Here is a 21795-nt window from a genome sequence, read left to right as displayed (position 1 = left end):
AACATATCTGATATCAGGCCTTTTGACTTTATTTAGGATTTTTCCTAACTAGCCTTAGATGTGGGGTGTTGGCTTTTGTTTATTACAACTCAGATGCTTGACCTGCCTCTGGTTTTTTTCTTATTTCCATTGCAGTAAAGTTGTTGCCTTTCTTCATCCCACAGATAAGGGACAAAATCTGATTTTAATTAAACAGTTCAGCTCAGATCCAGATTTTTTTGTAGCTGTCTCTCATAAATTCTTGCCCAGTATGCTGTCATCTATACACATGGTCTATCTAAATTTGGTGTAAATCTATGTATATAACATCTCACCTCCAAGCTTACACCATCTGACTTACACCATCTGTTCTGATTTGCTTTTGCCTAGAATACAAGGTGTCTAAGATCACTATTGCAGTTATACTAGCAAACCTGTCAAGTTAGGGAGTGCATGCCACCCCTGAGGCCATGGAGCCAAACTGCACAGAATAGAGCTAACCTTAGATTAGTTGTCAGGGCTATTTCATTAATTTCCCTTATTCCATGTCTTAAATGTCTGCCCTGTGAGTTTTCTCTGAGGGTCTTGTTGTTTTAGTTCAAGTACTGTAGAGGCAATGCCATTATCAGGGTAGACTGGCTCAAGGTGCTTAGCATACTGAAAGCCTCCTGACCTGTCTTGTAAATGGCCAGAATTTTCTCCTGGGTGGGAACAATTTTAACTTACTTTTTTGATTGTTCCAAGTCAGATGAATATATAGGCCATTCCCTAGACAAGGAAAGATGCCTTTAGGGAGGAGGCTTGTTAGAGGTCCGAAAGGGTGAGGATCTGCACTGTGAAGGAGACATTTCCATTGTGATTTGTATTTGTAGCAAGCATCCTAGCCTGTGACACAGACAACCTGCACTATCCCACTATCCAAGAGACAAGGTTTTGGAAATGAATCTGTCTTACTTCAAATCTTTAGAGACGAAGAATAACTTATTTAATGAAATGCTATCTGAATTTCATATCCTGAAATAGGTAATACTATTGGCCTTGATTCCACCCTCTCCTATATCATTTAGGTCCAGAAAAGAGCAGCTGTTACACAGGTTGGATGCTTGCAGGACTTAATTTTTCTATAATTCTTAGAAAGTGACATGTAAAAATTACTACTTTGTCATTTATTTTATGAAAATTCTTTAGAAGCAAACTGATCAGTGTCTAATTTTGTTATGCCAAAGGACAGTAAACTTTTGTGTAACACTGCATCTTATCCTATACAGTGGGGGTAGTCAATAGGGGGAATGCAGGCCAAATCCAGACTGCTAGATGGCTTTTGAACAGACCCCAAAATCATTTTATTTATTCATTATTGTTATTTTTATTATTATTTTCTCTAGAGACTGGATCTTGACTATACCTTCACCAAGAAATTTGGACCCTGACAAAAAATAATTGACTCCCCCTGCTATGTAGCTGAGCTCCATCTATAGAAAATTCGTGGTGTAATTTTTATCTTGTATTCTTTGCTTCCTTCCGTATGCAATGTGAGTGCACATTAAATGAAAGCAGTACATTCTGTGTTATATCACGGATTCATGACCTAAATGCATAATTGAGTAGATCCATTCACAGTACATAACCTTTATGATATACATTGTCATGAATATCTGTTAATAATTTCAAATTCAGATACATTTTAATGTATATAGTTCCCAAAGGATCCAATTACATGTGGATAACAGGAATGTTTGTTTATATAAAAATATGTAGCTTGCTATTATCTCATAAACTCATAGACTCTAAGGTCAGAAGGGACCATTATGATCATCTAGTCTGACCTCCCGCATGATGCGGGCCACAAAAGCTGACCCACCCACTCCTGGAAGAATTCTCTCCCTTGACTCAGCTGTTGAAGTCCCCAAATCATGATTTAAAGACTTCAAATCGCTGAGAATCCTCCAGCAAGCGACCCCTGCCCCATGCTGCGGAGGAAGGCGAAAAACCTCCAGGGCCTCTGCCAGTCTACCCTGGAGGAAAATTCCTTCCCGACCCCAAATATGGCGATCAGCTGAACCTTGAGCATGCGGGCAAGATTCTCTAGCCAGACCCTCTGGAAAAAGTTCTCTGTAGTAACTTTTAATATCCCATCATGGCATGTTATTGACCTATTGACTAAAATCACTTTATCCCATCAAACCATCCCCTCCATAAACCTATCAAGCTTAATCTTAAAGCCAGAGAGGTCTTTTGCCCCCACTGTTTCCCTCGGAAGGCTGTTCCAAAATTTCACCCCTCTGATGGTTAGAAACCTTCGGCTAATAGAGAGAGATGGTGGTATGTACAGACGCTCCCTGGGTTATGCAAGACCTTACTTATGCAAATTCGCACTTACGGAAAAAATTCCATAAGCCAGAAATAGGATTTTCGAGTTACGGAAATTTTTGCATAACGTACGGGTACACATTTCCGACTTACGAAAAATTCGAGTTACGCAAGGCTTTCTGGAATGGAACGATTGCGTAAGTTGCGGGGGGGGGCATCTATAACAGTTTTATTGGCACAAGCGTGGGATGGCTACATTACTCAGTTAGGCCCTGATCTTGTGTGGTCCTCAACTCCTCATGAAATAGTTGGAGATTCTTAATGTTATGCAGATTATCCAATACAATTGCTAATAAAAACCTTTCTTATCAAGCACTACACACCACCATGTATTGGGATGGGGAAGAAACTTTTTTAGAAGGTGCTTATCATTTTAACACTTTTTTTTCCTGTGTGCTTCCACCTGTAAAACCACGCTGTTTTTGTTACTGTGGGTTCAATTCCTACTGAATTGAACCCACAGCACTGGCAATTCATGTTAGATGTCAGTGGGAGTTGAAGGTGTACACCAGGGGTCGGCACTTTCAGAAGTGGTGTGCCGAGTCTTATTTATTCACTCTAATTTAAGGTTTCACATGCCAGTAATACATTTTAACATTTTTAGAAGGTTTCTTTCTCTAAGTCTATAATATATAACTAAACCATTGTTGTATGTAAAGTAAATAAGGTTTTTAAAATGTTTAAGAAGCTTCATTTAAACTTAAATTAAAATGCAGAGCCCCCGGACTAGTGGCCAGAACCCGGGCAGTGTGAGTGCCACTGAAAATCAGCTTGCGTGCCACCTTTGGCACGTGTGCCATAGGTTGCCTACCCCTGGTGTACACACTGCCTGAACTGAGCCACGTGTGAAAGCATCACAGTGAAAGGAAAAAAAATTCCTTATACATTTGTAAAATCTCATTATTTTATTTATTTAAATATTATGAGAACCAGGGTGCTGCAATTTTACTGTTTGATATCCAGGAGAACTGGCGAAGGGCATGCATAGTACATATCTTTAAAAAGGGGAACAAAGTGGACCCAGGCAATTACAGACAAGTCAGCCTAACTTCGATACCTGGAAAGATACTGGAACAAGTTATTACATAGTATGTTCATAAGAACCTAGAGGATAATAGGGTGATACAATAGCCAACACGTAGTTGTCAAGAACAAATCAGATGAAACCAACCTCATTTCCTTTTTTTGACAGAGTTACTAGTCTAGTGGGCTGAGAGAAAGCAGCAGATGTGACACACCTTGATTTTAGTGAGGCTTTTGACACAGTGCCATGTGACATTCTCATAAGCAAAAAGCAAACTGAGGAAATGTGTTGTGGATGAAATTACTATATGGTGGGTGCACAGCTGGTTGGAAAAAAAACACTGAGAGGAGGTTGTCAATGGCTTGCTGTCAAACTAGGAGTTCATATCTGATGGGAGCCTGCATGGACCTGTCCTGGGTCTGGTATTATTCAATATATTCATTAATGATTTGGATAATGGCCTAGATCAAAGGTGGCCAACCTGAGCCTGAGAAGGAGCCAGAATTTACCAATGTACATTGCCAAAGAGCCACAGTAATACATCAGCAGCCCCCCCATCAGCTCCCGCTCCCAGCACCTCCCACCCACTGGCAGCCCTGCCAGTCAGCGCCTCTCCCTCCCTCCCCGCACCTCCTGATCAGCTGTTTCATGGCATGCCGGAGGCTCTGGGGGGAGGAGCGAGGGCACGGCAGGCTCAAGGGAGGGGGCAAGAACGGGTGGATGGGGGCAGGGCCTGTGGCAGAGCCAGGGGCTGAGCAGTGAGCACCCCCCGGCACATTGGAAAGTTGACGCCTGTAGCTTCAGCCCCGGAGTCTGTGCCTATACAAGGAGCTGCATATTAACTTCTGAAGAGCTGCATGTGGCTCCGGAGCCACAGGTTGACCACCCCTGGCCTAAAGAATATGCTTATAAAATGTTGATGATGCCAAGTGGGAGGGGGTTGTCAGCACTTTTGAGGATGAAATTAGAATACAAAACACACTTGACAAACTGGAGAATTGATTTGAAATCAACAAGATGAAATTAAATCAAGTGTAAAGTACAACATTGAGGAAAAAAAATCAGATGCACAAATTCAAAATGGGGAATGGCTGGCTATGCAGTAGCACTGCAAGAAAAGGAGCTGGGATTATGAGTCCAAATTGAGTCACAATATTGAAAATGAGTCTACAATGTGATGCAGTTGTGAAAAAGGCTGATATTTCGGAGTACATTAACAGATGTGTTGTATGCAAGACATGGGAAGTAACTGTTCCACTCTACTCAGCACTGTTGAGGCCACACCTGGAGCACTATGTCCTGCTCTCAGAGCCACACTTTAAGAAAGATGTGGAAAAATTGGAGAGAGTCCAGAGGAGAACAAAAAAATTATAAAAGGTTGACAAAATTGACCTATGAGGAAAGGTGGTTGTTTCTTTTTAAAAGTGTGCATATCTAGTCTTGGGAAAAGAAAACGGGGGGGGGGGGGGGGCGGAGAGGAGCAAGGGGTGGGTGGGACTTGGTAAATCTTCAAATATGTTAAGGGTTATTACAAAGAGGATGGTGATCAATTGTTCGTAGTATGAAGTATCTCAGCCAATCATCCATCACTCCCCCAGTAACACTAACCTTCACTTTAAACTGTAACTCTGCACCCTTGTTATCTCTCCCTTTGACAGTACCCATTTGGTGCTGTAGGTGGAGGGATCTCTCTGCCTGAGCCCCAAATTAGTGCTGTTTACATTAACTAAAACAGATTTTGCTGGGCAATGATCTTGCCTGAATCAGGAGTAGCAAGGAGGGACACATGATGCAAATTCCTAGCCTTGCTCCTACTCAGCCAATATAGCTCCTGATCTGAAATGGCCCTCATTATTCTAGTCCTGAACCCCAGCTCTCCCCAACTCTGTCAAAGTGCTTCAGTCCTGGCCCACAACTCATTTGCTGATTCATTTCAATCAATGGGATTGAATCACACAAATGAACTGGAGGGAATGAGTGATGACTGGATGAATTACTATCGATGTTGCAATGGTTCTCTGCTTGCAGTACCAAGTGGGTACTGTGAGGAAATCAGGTTTTTCTGGTGTTTTGGTTTTCTAATTGTCAGCATATCAATAGGGGTTTTCTTATTGATTCCTAGAACATTCCCTGAAATTTTTGAATTCTTCAGATGCAACTTTTTCTATTTGTAAAACAACTTGTAAACAGAAATGCCATCGAGTTGATTGTTAGGTCTCATTTTGCTTGGCCACAGCAATTACATATAATAATTAGTAATAACTTAGTGTAATGACACTCTAATTTCTTCATATTTAGACTATGCAAGATTTAAATTATTTTAACTATATGGAAAATATGAAGTGTCTGTTCCAAATTAAGGTAATTTGGAACACAGAAAAGACTAATAGTCAAATTTCTTAAAGGACCGTTTAACTCAAACTGGTTAACATATTTAACCAGAAAATTCATATGGTACTCAAAGAGTAAGTGTTTTGAATCTTGGTAGGACAAATTTTACTGTTCATACAAAACAGAGGTTGAATCCCTGCTTTCAATGCACAACTTTAACTATGAATTCATAATATCAGACCTTCAAACTGTCACATATCTATATGAGAGTTCTGGTTACTACATATGGGTATAGTTATAGAATGTCATTCTGCAGAAAAATAGCTTAATGGAGAGAGAGTCTGGTAATAGCTTGCATACAACTTCCATTGATATAAACTCAAGTACAGCATAGAGGCTGAGGTTAGATTATGGTCCCAAAACGGAAACCCTTTTCCATCCCCACTGAATATTGTGGTGCAACTTGGATTTCTAGACAGTGGGTAACTAGACACATTCAGTGTATTGTCATGTCTAGGCATGATGGAGTGAACTGAAAGTTTCGGTCTTAATTATGAATTTTCTTCTCTTTGTGCACATATTTTTTGTGACTTAACGTGATCAGTTGTTACTTTATCTAGTGTATACGGTTATTACAGATGTAAAGAGGCATAAGTATTGAGGAAAATAGCATTTAGCATAATTTCTAATTATCTCATTCAAGCTCTTTGTTTGAAGACATTTGTCAAAACAGCTAGAAGGCTGAATGGACAAAGAATACATCTGAGCTGAATTGATGTAGCATGCATGTTGATTACAATTAACTGAGTTTGTTGTTAGCATATATTATATGGAACCTGTAGCTGAAAATGATGCAGTAGGAGCTGTTTTTGTCAATAGCTGTATACTTGAATTATATTGAGCTATTTCTCTGATGTACAAAGAAAAGCATTCTTATTACTTTCCCATATGGAGCACATTGTCCTGTGGGAATAAAATGCTTATAATATAGTTTATGTAAGTAAATACCTTTTAATCACTATTTTGCAACTATTGTCTTTCCAGGTATGATTTGATGTTGGAGGATTTGTATAGAATGCTAAGAGATGAACATATCCAGTGCATGGCAATGAGTCTGAAGACTGAGAAATATCATAGATGAGGCTCTAAAGTCAGAGTTTCTGCCAAAATGATTGTTACTAAGCTGGAGAGTTTGGCGAGGTCTACATTACAAACTTCAGCCAGCATAGCTAAGTCAGTCAAGGGTAGGCTGAGGTGTGATTTGTGACCAACATAGCTGTTGGTCAGAAAAAGCCTCTAGTGTAGACATAGTTAAACCAGAAAAAAATGGTGAGGTTTTCCCCCCTTTTTTCTTGGGTAGTTTATTTCACTTGGAGAGGGGAAAATAAGGTACACCAGCAAAAGTACAGTTTTGCCAGTATAAGTTCTGTCCACGCTAGGAGTGCTTTGTTGGAAAGCTTTGCCAGCATAGTTATTTTATACCAAGTGTAGACCTGGCCAAACTTTGACTGTAGTAACAGGAAGGCCAAGGGCACAAGCATTCTGAAGCCTAAAGGGATTAGACCTGAGACCCAAGAATATTCCATAGCCTGAAGCACACATTTTACCAGGGAAGTCTAATGTGATTGCTGGAAATTTGTTGTACACCCTGAACATAAAAGTTCTGATTGTCATAGCAGAGAGAGACGCCAAGTATTCAAAGAGCATTGTACAAAAGTCATTGAAGAACTAGAGCTCAGCAGTCATCATCAGCGATTCCTCAAGGTCGAGGATGATCTCTTTCACAGGTTTTATTTTTCATGGGTCCTTTGGTGACTGAGAAGTCCGATCCTTGAGCCACAGTCTTGTTGGCAGACATTTCGGGTGGTGTTGGAAGACAGGGTTGGGCCACGATTGCTGCGTGACAGTTGTCGTTCCTTTCTTTTCTGGTGTTTTTCTGTGATCAGGGTAAGGCGATTTTCCTCCAAAGTGGATATTACTTCTCTGACAAGTCTTCGCCAGTTATTCCTATCCTGCTCTCCCGCAGTGTGTGGTGTCAATGCCACCTCTCTTGATGTTTATCTTGAGGGTGTCTTTAAAGCATTTATTTTGGCCTCCCCGTTTCTTTTCTCCTTTGGTGAGATGGGCGTACAGCAGTTGTTTTGCTAAGCATATATCAAGCATGCGCACACTGTGTTCGCTCCACCTCAGCTGATGCTGGATAATCAGGGCATCAACACTGAAGATGGCCTCTGTGAGGATACTGATATTATTGTGACGATTCTCCCACTTTATGCTGAGGATCTTCTGAAGAAAGTGCTAGTTTTTCAGGTGTTTTCTATAGGTCACCCAAGTCTCACAGCCGCAGAGGAGTCTAGTATGTGTTCTGATGTTATGATTGTTGAACATCTGGCGAGACAGTCTGCCAAAGGCAAGGCTGGTGCAGCAGATTCTGTGCTGAATCTTGACATGTATGTCTGCTCTCTTTGAGAGATGGCTGCCAAGATAGGCAAAGTATTCTACATTTTCCAGTCCTTCTTTGTCAATGTAGATCTTCCTTGCTGGGTCTGACAATTGACCGGGGACTGGCTGGTGGAGAACTTTTCTTTTGCTGCTGTTCAGAGTTAGCTCTAGGCTTTTGTAAGCTTCAGAGAAGCAATTAAGGGCAGTTTGTAGATCCTCCTTTGAGTGTGTAACTACAGCACAATCAACTGCATACTGGAATTCAGTAATTGTTGCCAATATTACTTTAGTTTGGACATGGAGATGAGAAAGGTTGAAGAGGTTGCTATCAGTCTGATATTGGATGCCAATGCCCTGTGGTAGACGGTCTTGGATTAATGTTTTCATAGCTGCTAAGAAAATGGAGAAAAGGGTGGGTGCCAGTACACAGCCTTGTTTTACACCAGTTCAGATGACAAAGGGCTCAGAGGTAGAGCCACTGCACAGGATGGAGGCAGTCATCTGGTCATGGAGAAGGCTTACAATGGTGATAAATTTGCTTAGGCAGCCAAACTTTGATATGATTCTCCACAGAGCCTCATGGTTGACACAGTCGAAGGCTTTGGTCAGACCGATAAAGGCCATATACAGCTCCAGGTCTTGTTCTTGGCATTTTTCCTGGATCTGCCTTGCTGTTAAAATCATGTTGGTGGTGCCTCGTAATGGTCTGAAGCCACACTGGGACTCTGGAAGTACTTCCTCTGCAACAAGGAGCAGGTGATTCAGTAAGATTCTAGCAAGAATCTCTCCAGCAATGGAGAGGAGGGCAATGCCTCAATAGTTGCCACTGAGAGGTGATCCTGCTTCATCTGCCTGTTCTGCCATTGAGGTCTTACACTGGGTTGGGTTGGGCTGCACTTTGTCTGGTACCTCGCCTTCCATCTTACCGCCAGGAGTCACCCTACCAGGAGTACAGGACTCCCAACGGCATCGCTCTTAGGGTCTTAAGTATACACAAGCTTCTTCACCACGTCAAGGTGGCAGCCCAAGGAAAGACTCAGCAATACAATACCTCAATTAAATACAACCTCACCCAGCGGCGGCTCCAGGCACCAGCGCTCCAAGCGCGTGGCAGGGGGGGAGGGGGCGCCCTGCCGGTCCTGAGAGGGCGGCAGTCAGGCAGCCTTTGGCGGCTTGCTTGCGGGAGGTCTGCTGGTCCCGCGGATTCGGCGGCAATTCGGCGGCAGGTATGCCGAAGCCGCGGGGCCGATGGACCTCCCGCAGGCATGCCGTCAAAGGCAGCCTGCCTGCCATGCTTGGGGCGGCAAAAAAGCTAGAGCTGCCCCTGACCTCACCCAACGCTACAGATAAGGGATTACAGTGTTAACACTTCTGCCACTAAGATTCAATGATGCTAATGCACTTGCACTTTTGGAAAACATTCAGTCTGTGTTTGAAGGTTTATAGCACAGAACTATATATATCATAGACATTATTGGGTTTCCAACTACTTTGGTAAAAATAGGGCTTGGAATTATAAATACTGGCAGCATTTCCATACATAGGAAATCCTGGCCCTATGTCTAAATTCTAGGAGCATTGCAGGCCCCCAAAGCAAAAGAACTGAGATGGTGTCACTTTCACCTCTGGTGCCTGAAGCCGGTCCGGTCCGGTCCAGCATACTGGTAAGAAAGCCAGTACACAGCTGACTGTACCGGCAGGGTCGCTGATTGGGGGTGGGTGGGAAGGGAGGGGCAAAAGGGACAGTTGCCCCAGGGCCTGGTGATTTAAAAGGGCCCGGGGCTCCTGGCTACCGCACCAGCGGCCGGAGCCACACCCCCCCACCTTGCCCAGGACCCCGGCCGCCCTGTGTACCAGTAACTCCATTAAGTTACTTTCACCCCGCCTGGCACAGTGGAAATAGGCAGTGGAAGGTCACAAAAGGGACCAGGATTGGGTTCTAGGGTCTGGTTCTGGTTCTGATCTCCCACTGGTGTAAAAATCAGGTATAGCTCCATTGATATCAGTGCAATTGCCCTGGTGTATAAACCAGTGTGAAAAGAGAATCAAGCCTATAGTGGTAATCATTCTGCCTTGAGTTTTTACTTGTATGCTTTCTTTAGTAGAAATGTAAAACAATGAGGAATAAGAAAACTAGAAAATGTTATAACAATGATATGGCAGCAGTGATATGGAAGACTAGAGTATTTCTGGAGCCAAGAAAATTTTACTGTTATAAAATAGATGGACAAGTTAGAATTTGAAACGTGTAAGTTAATAGGCAACAATATGGAGTAGTGGGGGTGGTTGGGTAGTAGGGGACAGGAACTCTCCAGCAATCCTCGGCTGCTCAAACAGCCCCTTGGGGTTATGGGCAGTTTGGCACAACTTAAAGAAGCCCTGAGTTTCCTCTATATTGTGTCTCAGGATTTTTTTCCCAGGGTAGGGAGAGCATAGAATTACAGGACTGGAAGGGATCTTCTAGACGAGTCTCCTTCACTCAAGGCAGGACTAAGTATTATCTAGACCATCCCTGACAGGTGTTTGCCTAACACGCTTTTAAAAATTTCCAATGACGGAGATTCCACAATCTCCCTAGGCAATTTATTCCAGTGCTTAACAACCCAGACAGGAAGTTTTTCCTAATGTCCAATCTAAACTGCCCTTGCTGCAATTTAAGCCCATTGCTTCTTGTCTTATCCTCAGAGGTTAAAGAGATCAATTTTTCTCCCAGCTCCTTGTAACAATCTTATGTACATGAAAACTGTTATCATTTCCCCCCCCCCTCCCAGCCATCTTCTCTTCTCCAGACTAAACAAATCCAATTATTTCAATCTGCCCTCATAGGTCATGTTTTCTAGACCTTTAATCATTTTTATTGCTTTTCTCTGTACTTTCTCCAATTTGTTCACATCTCTCCTGAAATGTGGTGCCCAGAACTGGACACAATACTCCAGTTGAGGCATAATCAGCGCAGAGTAGAAATAAAGCATAAAGCCCTCTTTATGCAAACATCCCTTCTGAGGTGTGCTGGGCACAGAAGGGCTTGCCTTGAGGATCTGGTCCATGAAAAATTCCAATAAATACTCTTCATTCAAAAGTTACTCAGTAACAATTAAATTATTAACCACAAATCCTGTATGTGTGCTTGTTGGGAATTAAACTGTTCTTCTACAAAAATGCTGGTAACTCCATATTAATAAAGTTTACACTTTTTAATAAAATTATTATGAAGTCTTAACATAAACATGATTTTGTAAAGCTCATTTGCAAAACACCATATACGTAGTTCTCTAAAAGAGGTCACACAGGCTTTTTGTAGTTTTAATAGTCATCATCTTTTGTTTTCCATTCCATTAGATACTCTAATGAATCCAGAAATGCTGATGGAGGAAAAGAATGCCTCTGAATGAAATTGAAAATAAGTGTCTGCAAATTAGAATCTGTATTTTCTCTCACATGCTGCATACAAAACAGGGTTAGACAAAAAAGTGAGCTCTGTAATAATACATGTGCAGTTAAAAAAATAAAGATGCATACTCATTTAAAGGAGTCTTATACAAAAGAATTTTCTTGTATCCTGCTTTGTAAAATTATACATAAATGGTACATAAGCCTTAGAAGCCACTAAGATATTTTTTTTCCTGCATGCTGTTCCAAGGGGAAAGGCAGGAAATAAAACTCAATATGAAGGTAATATTTAATAGAATTGTCTGTTAATTCTGATGATGATTATTATTTCAGATAGGAGGTTCTTTGTGCATTTAATGAGCAGAAAAATGTTTGTGCTCTGCGGTTGATGGATTAACCTCTAAACAAGCAATGTCTGGAATTGTTAGCTTTTTCCTTTACATAAATTATTTCTCTTTACACACCAGAGGTCGTACTACTGTACTGCTGATGAGAATTGTTGCAGAAAAAGTGTTCATGCCTTTTTAATTTGTTTTGCCCAATATATTACACTAAACTTTAGATGCAGGTAGAGACATTAGATTAAGGAAAGTTGTTGTTTTTTTGTTTTGTTTTTACCTGTACAGTTTAAAACCAGGCGGTTAGTCCAGTGGCTCAGCATGGCATGATTTCAAGATCATTTTCTTAGTTTTGGTATCTATTTGACAAGCAATTTGATTGTTCCCTTCTCCCACTTATAGAGAATTTGCTTGTCCCTGAAAAGTCAGTTCTCAGAGCAATTGTTCCAACAATGGCATGTGTGAGTGGCTCATCATTGTCAGGGTTTCTCTGTATGAAAATCTTCAGTCTTACTACTTTTCCACTATAGCTAGTGGATGATATTAATGTCAGATAGCACAAGAAAGTGGAAATCTGGAAAAATAAGATTAGAAAATCAAATTATATGAACAATACATTTGTCTACTCATATTGAGCCAAATTCAGTCTTGATATAACTCCCTTGACTTCAGTGGCCTTACGCCAGGTGGGAATTTGGCCCATTAAACTCTTCTTAATACACTTTTTTCCCTTAAGTATACTTTTGTCCTACAATTTACTCATCATTCCAGCATTGTTAATCTTGTGAAGGAGGTACAAAGACCAATTAGGGAGGAAAAGAAGATGCCTCACAAACCTAGTTACCAGAAAGCTGTGCCCTTTCAGGATTATAACCTTGACAACAGTGGCATGCTATGTCAGAAATTCCATGACAAGCCCTCTGTTTTTAAGGATTAGTTGTAATGTGGTTGTAGAACATTATTATTTATATAGAACTATAGCTGTCCATGATACTTGGCCCATATAGGTCTTGGTTCCTGGGTCTGGCTGAGCTGTCTTTGGTGCAGGAGGCAGGTGGGATGGAGGGAAAGATGATGCCAAGCCACCTTTTCATTTCCTGAATCTTGGAGCTGTACAGTGGCTGATTGAGCTCCAAGAGTGATTTTAGAGTACCCTGAAGGCCAATACAAACCACCTGCCTGTCTGCTAGGAGTCACCAGATTGCAGTGCCCTCTGGCTACATCCCTACTTTACCCTCAACATGCCTAGAATACTCAGAGTGACCAAGGTCAGATGATACAGAGATGGTTATGCTCACTTCACACTATCCAAGGATTTCTCTACACCAGAGGAATTTCCAGATACCCTGCTAGGGTGGCTTTGCAATGCTTGGGTAACATAGAGTGATTGTTATTTGTATTACCAGAGTGTCCGGGAGCTCTAGTCATGGGCTGGGACCCCATTGGATTAGGCACTTTACAAGCAGAACAAAAAGGTGGTCCCTGTTCCAAAAAGCATACAGACCTGTCCCAGAGGTCACAGATTCTGTGACTTTCTGTGACTTCCGCTGGGCCAGTATCAGCAGTTTGGGTGCGTGGGAGGGGGTTGGGGCAGGGGTTTGGAAGGTGTGGGGAGTGCTTACTTGGAGTGTGGGGTTCCCGGCCAATGGGAGCTGTGGCAGTTGGCGCTTGTGGCAGGTGCAGGGGAGGAGCTCTTGTCCTGACCCCTGCCTCCGCTGCCTAGGAACTGCAGGGACGCGGAGCCGGGTAGGAAGCCTCTGCCAGCCCCGCCAACCGCCCCTCCCCCAGTAACAGCGGGGTCCCAGATCGGGTCCCAGGTCACCTCCCCCAGCACTCATGGTGCCCCCAGACTGCCCCCCCAGAGCACCCCCATATCCCTCCCCCCCAAGTTTTAGTCATGGCAGGTATTTTTAGTAAAAGTCATGGACGGACAGGTCATGGACTCCATGAATTTTTGTTTATGGCCCGTGACCTGTCCATGACTTTTACTTAAAATACCCGTGACTAAAACATAGCCTTACATATAAGACAATCAACAACATACTGAAAATCAGATGGGATCATACAAGATCATAATGAGACAGTATTGGTCAGCATGATAGACAGTGTCATCTCTGTGCAGCAGTGGCCCAACCGGTGTCAATTTTTTTCCTTTGGTAAGCATCACAGCAAAGGATAGTTTTTAAGGAGGGATTTGAAGGAGGATAATTGAGCTCCTCCCAAGACTTAGGGCAGCATGGGAGAACACATAAAGGTGCTTATTTGAAAATTTAACAAGCGGTCAATGGAAATTGGCCTGACTGGAGTTGGGAACTGACATTTTGAAACTGAGAGAGAAGTTAAAACTAGGCTGGGGGTAGACAACAGAAAGCCTTGAAAGTGTAGACAGGGCTGGAAGACCTGGCCCATATACAGAATATACGAGATCCCTATCCTGAGGAACTTACCATCTAAATAAATCTGCAGTGAAACACAGCCGCGGTGAAAGTAACATTGAACACTTAGTGGTACGGGGGCGGGCTCTGGCCCCTGAAAGGGGTGGGGCCTCAGGCAGAAGGGGCGGGGTTGGGGCGGTCAGCGTCCCCCAGCCAGCCCATCCGCGACGCCTGGGGCTCCAGCGGCAATTTAAAAGTCCTTTGCCGTGGCAGTGCTTTAACATTGCTGCCCCTTTTGCGCCCCCACCCCCGTCAGTGGCGCTTTAACGTGGGCTGCGTATGGGCCCATACTGGGTTACTTTCACCCCTGAACACAGCATATAAGATTTCAGGCTGACGACAGTCATTTGTTTTAATTTTATGTAAAATATAGCCACATGGTGATAGGTACAATATAAATAAATGTTTGAATCTAGAAGGCAGTATTGAAACCTTGTATTTCTAATTCACTTCCCCTTGAAGTAATGATAAGATCGACCCTTTAGTATATCACTACAAGAAACATTTCAAAATAATATAGAAGGTTTCATATAACTGTCCCCTTTCTATTATTGACGGTTTCATATTAGTGCTGCAATATGAAGACACATTTTCAATATCAATTTAACCTTTTCATTTTTAGTTGTTTTTGATAGTTGCATAACTCGTGTATTTTTTCAGTATCTGCAAGGATACTTTTAGGGCCCATGGTATGACAATCCCGAAATCTCTTGGTATTGTTTTAAAAAAATGTATTTTGTGTCCTTGCAATCAGAACCCCATATTATAACAAGTTAACATTATCAGGTGTCGTTTTTATGCCATTTAAAATGATTTTACTCTCTGGGCTATCTGTAGAATAGCCCAGGCAATCTATTGGGCCATATATAGAGTCTTTTGTTATTCAGAAGGAGATTTTAGTTCTAACAATAAATACATTTTGTTACACTCACTAAAATAAATTTACATTCACAATGGAGGGATGGATACTGTGGACCTGACAATGGGATGCTCTCAATCTCCAGTGCCACATTAATAAAGAAAGGCAAGGATGGTGCTGGTTTATTGGGCTCTCAAATAGAAATTGTGGGTGAAAACTTAATTTTCATGGCTCTTAGCAGAAGCTGTGCTACATTTATTTTTCATTTTATCCTCTCAGCTCCTGTGAAAAGACCTTCTAAGTCAGATTCAGATCTTAGTTAAAGTGATTGTAAATTTACTTCCGTGGGGTTACTGCAGTTTAACACAGCTGAAACAGAGTTCACAGTATAGTCCATTATCTTCACATTGCCCCTTTCATGCTGTTAAAATCTTCCTATATGACCAAACATCTGATGTTTTTAGGTATAAACAGAATAACTGGTTGCGGAAGTAATAATTATTTGGGGGAGAGAGCAGTTGATATTTCCTGTAACTGAGAGGGGATCTATTGCAGAAGTAAGCTATCTGGCTAGAAACTCTCCATACTCGGGAAGCCCATCTCCAAAGTACAGGTAGTAGGAAGAAGCATACTGGTAAGGAGACAAGCTCTCTACCTAGCCAGCCAGAGAGGAAGGCAGATATTATCTAAGAGATTGTGAAAGTTGGACCCAAGAAAGGAGTAGGAAAAGATTACTTTTCTTTGACTCAAGTTGAGGGTGGAATAGGGCTGAAAAAAAGCCCTTTGTCCAGGGTACCATCCAGGACTGGCTGTAATCAAACATTCTCCTAAATAAGGACCAGAAAGACTGCGTGAAGAGAGTCTGTGTTTCTATTGCATCTGTGGCACTATAAAGGACAATTAATATTTTGTTGGCATTTGACTAGTATGAATGATTCAAGGGAAAGATTCCTTGACTATTTTCAGTTATTTCTCTCTATGTACAGTTCATCTGCTGTATGTAACTTCATTAATATTTATAAGCAAGCATTATGCTGCCCAAAAAGAAGAGCTGTTAGTAGTGTAAGTAATGCAAATGGCTAATGCGGCTGATTGTTAAGGAGCAGAATGGAAATAGTGCTTTTGTTTTCACAGTCTGGGCTCTGCAATGCAGTATGAAGTCATCTTTTTCTGGTCACCAGATTGACATTAAGAATTGACTAATTTGACAATTTATCATTGCTACAACCTCTAGAAGCAAAGCAATTGAATTTGGGTTTTGATTATTTTCTTAATTATAATCAGTGAGCATTATGAGGATGTTTTTAAGCTGAAATTTCATTAGGGATGGGAAAGACGTTTATTAAAGTCTTTCCTATCTGGGAAGCACAGCCTGGTGCACTCTGAATTTCAGAGTTTTCCCATTTTATTTGGAACACGGAGACTCAGGCTATGTCTAGACTATGGGTGATACAGCGCCACAGCACCATAGCTATGGTTCTGTAGCTATGCTGCTGTAACCCTGTAGTGCAGATCCAGACTGTAGTGACAGAAAGGATTTTTCCATCACTGTATGGATTTCACCTCCTGGAGCGGCAGTAGCCAGGTCAACAGAAGCATTTTTCTGTCAACCCAGTTGGGCCTATACCAGGGGTTTGGTTGACATAGCTATAGTGCTCAGGGGGTGTAGATTTTTTTTTATTTTGCACCCCTGAGTGCTGTAGCTATGTCAACCTAAGTTTTAAGTGTAGACAAAGCCTTACTAATGAAAGCTGCCTGTGTGTGACCTTCCCATTTCTCTGTGGAGATTTACAGGTTGCTATTGTTCTTACTTTAACAGTTGTTAAAACTCAGCCGAATATTTGAACTCTAGATAGACATAAAGAGATTAGGTTACTTAAGAAATCCTTTTGTTGGCATTAAAATCTCCAAGTAACATAAATATGAGTTTCTGGGAAGAAGTATGAAGACTGGAGCTATAAATGAAAATGAATACGAAAGTCCAATTCAATGTTAAATATTGTTAATTTGGTGAAAGGACTGTGTATTATAGTACTGATATTCATTTCACTTACTTTGGTGTACATCAAGTGTAACTCCAATGAAGCCAGTAGAGCTACAGTGGTGTAACTGAATGAGAATTAGGAGTCAGTGTTCACAGGGGCTCTGTCTCACTTGAAACTACATACTAATTCTCCAGAGTTTTGGATGATTTTTGACGCAGAAGTTACCTTTTATGTTGTTCTGCCCCTTCTCAGTTGCTGCTTCTAAGAAATGTCTCTCTAACCCAGTCTGCCTTATTTGTAATCTCCCTTGAAATGGTTATCAGTGTTGTACATCAGAGAGAGACATGAAGGAATCAGTGACACTTTCTAAAAGGTCCTGAGAGAATATGAACAAAATAGATTGGACATTGGAGCCTGTCTGTGTTCAGAGGAGCCCATCTAAGCCCTAAAACTGATGTCTCAAGGGAGTGCTGCAAATTCTGGAGTTTTTCTAATTACAATTCTTTATGTAAATCATACTTTACTTGAAAGGGGAAGTTTATCCTCAGGAATGCACATTAGTCTTTGATCTCCCTTCTCCCCCCCCCCAACAAACTTTGGAAAACTGGATAAATGCAGAGTTTAGTGACAATATAATCTGTGAGTTTCCAGTGGGGAATTGAAGGGAGACCCCCATATTCTGACTTTGTGGTTGTGTTTTGTTTGTCTTTTGGAAAGGAAGTAGGAAATACATTGCAGGAAAATTGGAATGCTTTTAAAAGTCTTCAAAACACAGTCTTATTAGTGAAAATAGGGCAGCTGGCAAGCTATCCTTTCAAGGAAAAGGGCTAACATTCCTTTTTTATATTTAAATTAAAGTTGGGATTTTCCGTTTTTATTTTAATCTCCCCAGAAGTTGAGAATGCCAATGTGGCTTTGTGGGCATATTAAGGCCAACTCTGGTTTTAGATGATAGTGGCATCTGCATATTGGACTCTACTGTCTACAAGATAGTCAATGTCAAAATGACTACACACAGTGGCGTATCAGGGGGCAACAAAACAAAAAGAGACTTACCCTAGTCAACACTACTGTTTCCCCAGAAATGAGCATAATGCCATGCAATGTCTTTCCCCTAGCTTTTTGAATTTTTCATAAATTAGCTTTTTAAGTTGCTGTTTTTCAGAAGTGAAGTTTGGGCAGGGGAGGGGTATGTGTGTGTGTGTGTGTGTGTGGTTTTTGTTGTTTGGTGAGCCTGACATATGGTAGACAACATAATGAATCAAACTCAGACCTGGAAAATGTGAGTGAGACTTCATTGGCCCTCAGTGGAGTTTAAGCTCATTACACCAGGCCTAAATTTGGCACATTATTTTAATTACATTTTAAAAACCTTTCTTAAAAGAATACTAACATTGCAAAGTCAAGCACTCAAAAGTTAGAAAATTCAAAAGTTAAGGTTACCTTCCTTGTTCGTATGAATTATGACAGTCTTTAATTACATGATCACATACCACTTTTTCTGCAGAAGGCACACCCCAGACATCAGGGTGCACTGCTGCCAAATTTCAAATTCCTGCTCCAAAGCATTGAGGCACTAAAGCTTCTCAGTGAAACAGTTGTAAGAGTTTTTTTTAACATGGGCAAAGATGTGGCTGGACTACTTTAGCTGAAGCTTTCCAAAAAAGTTCAGCCTGAGGCAGACAGCATGGAAAATTTCAGCCTGAATGGTTTGTCTGGCAAAGTTGTAAGTAACTGCCTAATGATAAATTCCTGTTTTCAATCTTAGCTATAGAAATTGCTAACAGCACAGCCTAAAATTAGAGACTAAAACTGGCCAAACACTGGAAGCTAGATGCTTGTGATGCTCTGGCCACTTTGCATGGCTGGAAAGTAGTTAGATCCGGAAAGTTGAGGATTGCCTCAGAGTAGCGGAGCTCTTAGTTGGCACACAGCTGATGTGCTGCTTGCAGCACCTTCCCACCCAGCTGCAAAATAGACTGCCTGTTGGGTGGCATAATCACTCCAGCTATCCCGTTTTAATGGGGTCACCAGGGCTGGCGTTAGACTTGCTGAAGCACGAGCCCCACTGCATGGGGCCAAAGTCTGAGCCCTGCCACCCAGCACTGAAGCTGAAGCCCAAGGGCTTCTGCCCTGGGTGGTAGGGCTCAGGTTACAGGCCCAAGGGCTTCAGCTTTGCCCCCACCCCCCACCCAGGGAGGTGGGGCTTGGGTTTTGGCCCCCCCACCCGGGTTGGCAGGGCTCGGGCAGGCTCAGGTTTCAGTCTCCCCTCCTGGAGTCATGTAGTAATTTTTAGGTGATATAGGTTTGGGCTTATGGCATTGTTTTTGAAAGTAGTACAGATGGCCAGAAGTAGAAAAAGAATTGTGAATCTGCTAAGTCTGGGTTATGATGTTCTGCAATAAATGGAAATGTCCAAACTTGCAGAATCCTAGACCTCAGGTCTTCTCCTCTTAGTAGCTGTCACCAGCCCCAGAATCTCCTAATTTAATGTAAGTGCCCTCTGACTGATCCATTTATTGCAATCTCCTTCCCACTGCAACACTCCTTTAGGTTCTGCCACCATCGTCAACCCCTGCTTTGATTTTCTGCAGGATCTCACAAAACTCTTCACACAGAAGTTTGTGTAATTGTAATCAATGGGAAAATTGCCACTGATTCCAGTGGTGAAGGATTGAATAATGTAATCCATACACTAAACTCTGTGGAAAATTAGCACTTTACAGGTATAAGACCATATGAAGAGAACACTGGAACAATAACAGTCACGCTGTCTGTATTAATAGAAGGCTAGCATACTTTTAGCATTGGAGTAGAATGCAGCATTTGGGAAAAGAACATAGAATCAGAACTGGGTCATAGGTGTTGCAGGCATTCAGAGTTGGAGTGGGACGTAGGTCTCAGACTGTCCTCACATGCTTCAGAATATCAGGCTGTGCTAACACTGTCTGGAATGACATGGGCTGTGATAGATGAATCACATAGTAAGTGTTAAGAAAAAGGTCTTGACCTTCAGGGTCTGAGAGACTGGTAGCAGTGAGAAATTACAGTTTGTGGAGAATAACTGGAACACAGTTTGGCTGCTAACAAAGGGGTATAAAATTGGAAAACAACTGGGAAGGAATTTTCCACAATAAGACTATTTGACAGAAAAATTCAGTATAATATACCTGTTGGAGACATTAGTACATGAACTCTGTACTTCTGAAACTGCTTTTGTTGGTAACTGAATGTGGAGATTAACTACTGTTATCTTACTATGTCATTTCATGAATGAGATTGGATTTTTAGCCCAAGTTATTGAGGCATTTCTTTGTACTCTCAGGATTCTATTGAACTCACTCTTTCTTACATGTCTTCTTCTATTTCTGTAATCACTCTTTTGGAATGCTTGCAGTACAGCACCATACAAAGGAAAGCAAGTTAGCATGATGGTGTTTTTGGATTTGCTGCACTTACTTTTATCTTTCAGGAAGGAACTTTGCATCTGAGACATCTACGTAGATGTCCAATAATGTTGTCTAATAGAATTTTATGTTAAACAGAAAAGCAAGTGAATGGAGTGAGAAGAATATTATTTTGGATTTTAACCCCCAAAAGGCAATAAGCCAGATCCTTTACTAAATATTGTCTTTTATGCCACCAGTGATGAAATATGATGGAACAGCACCAGGGGACTGGTACAGCCAGTGTAAGTAACAGGAGCCTTGAAACTGCTCTGAGTTGTGCTGAGGGTAGTTTGACCCTCAGTAGCTCCAGGGATCAGGGAATGCAAAGGTAGTATATAACCACCTTTGTGGCAACTCATTCTTTGCAGGATCAGAGACAAAATATCAAAGTCTACTGCAAACTTTGAATAAAAAGGAAATATCATATACAAAAATCCTGCTAGATTTGTGAATCTGCCACTGCAGTCCAGGAGAAACTTCATCTGTGACTAGAGCTGGTTGAAGTATTAATACTAAACAGTTGATTGGCTTTGACCCTCTTTTCTGTTCACTGTCTGTGAACCAGTCATTACTTTTATGTATTTGTCATTGTAATTGTTTGAGGAATAGTTTTGATGAACATATTTGGACCTATGGATTTGTTTGGTGTATTTGGCAAGCTACACATGGTGCAATCTATTTGATGGTTGGTCTGTGTGACTGACTAAGACACCTTATTTATTTTCTGTTCCATAAATGGATGGCCAAACTTTATAAATAGCAATAATATCTAAAGAAGTCATTAGAGGTGAGTGTGGGGATCATTTTAAAGTGAGAGAGACAGAGGAGATAAGTGAGCCTTGGAAATTTTAGAACACTTCATATTTCTTCCTATACTATTCTGCACTAAGGGCATAAAATTTGGGTACATACATGGACACCAGAGTTAAAAATAGTTGGGTTCTTTGCTGGGGGCGGGGCGGGGGCAAGAAGCCAGGTTTGTTAGCTGTTTAGATGACTCTGTGTTCCGTTTTCTCTTGTCATATTCCCACCAAGTGCTACAATTATGTCTATATGGTGAGTGACTGGGCAAGCACTCCTGATACAATCAGTTACACTTAAGGCTACGTTTTAGTCACAGGTATTTTTAGTAAAAGTCATGGACAGGTCACAGGCAGTAAAAAAAATTCAGGGCCTGTGACCTGTCCATGACT

Source organism: Chrysemys picta, chromosome 14 (assembly GCF_011386835.1).
Source record: "Chrysemys picta bellii isolate R12L10 chromosome 14, ASM1138683v2, whole genome shotgun sequence".
In the NCBI taxonomy this organism is placed as follows: domain Eukaryota; kingdom Metazoa; phylum Chordata; order Testudines; family Emydidae; genus Chrysemys; species Chrysemys picta.
Note: the sequence above shows the minus strand (reverse complement) of the source record.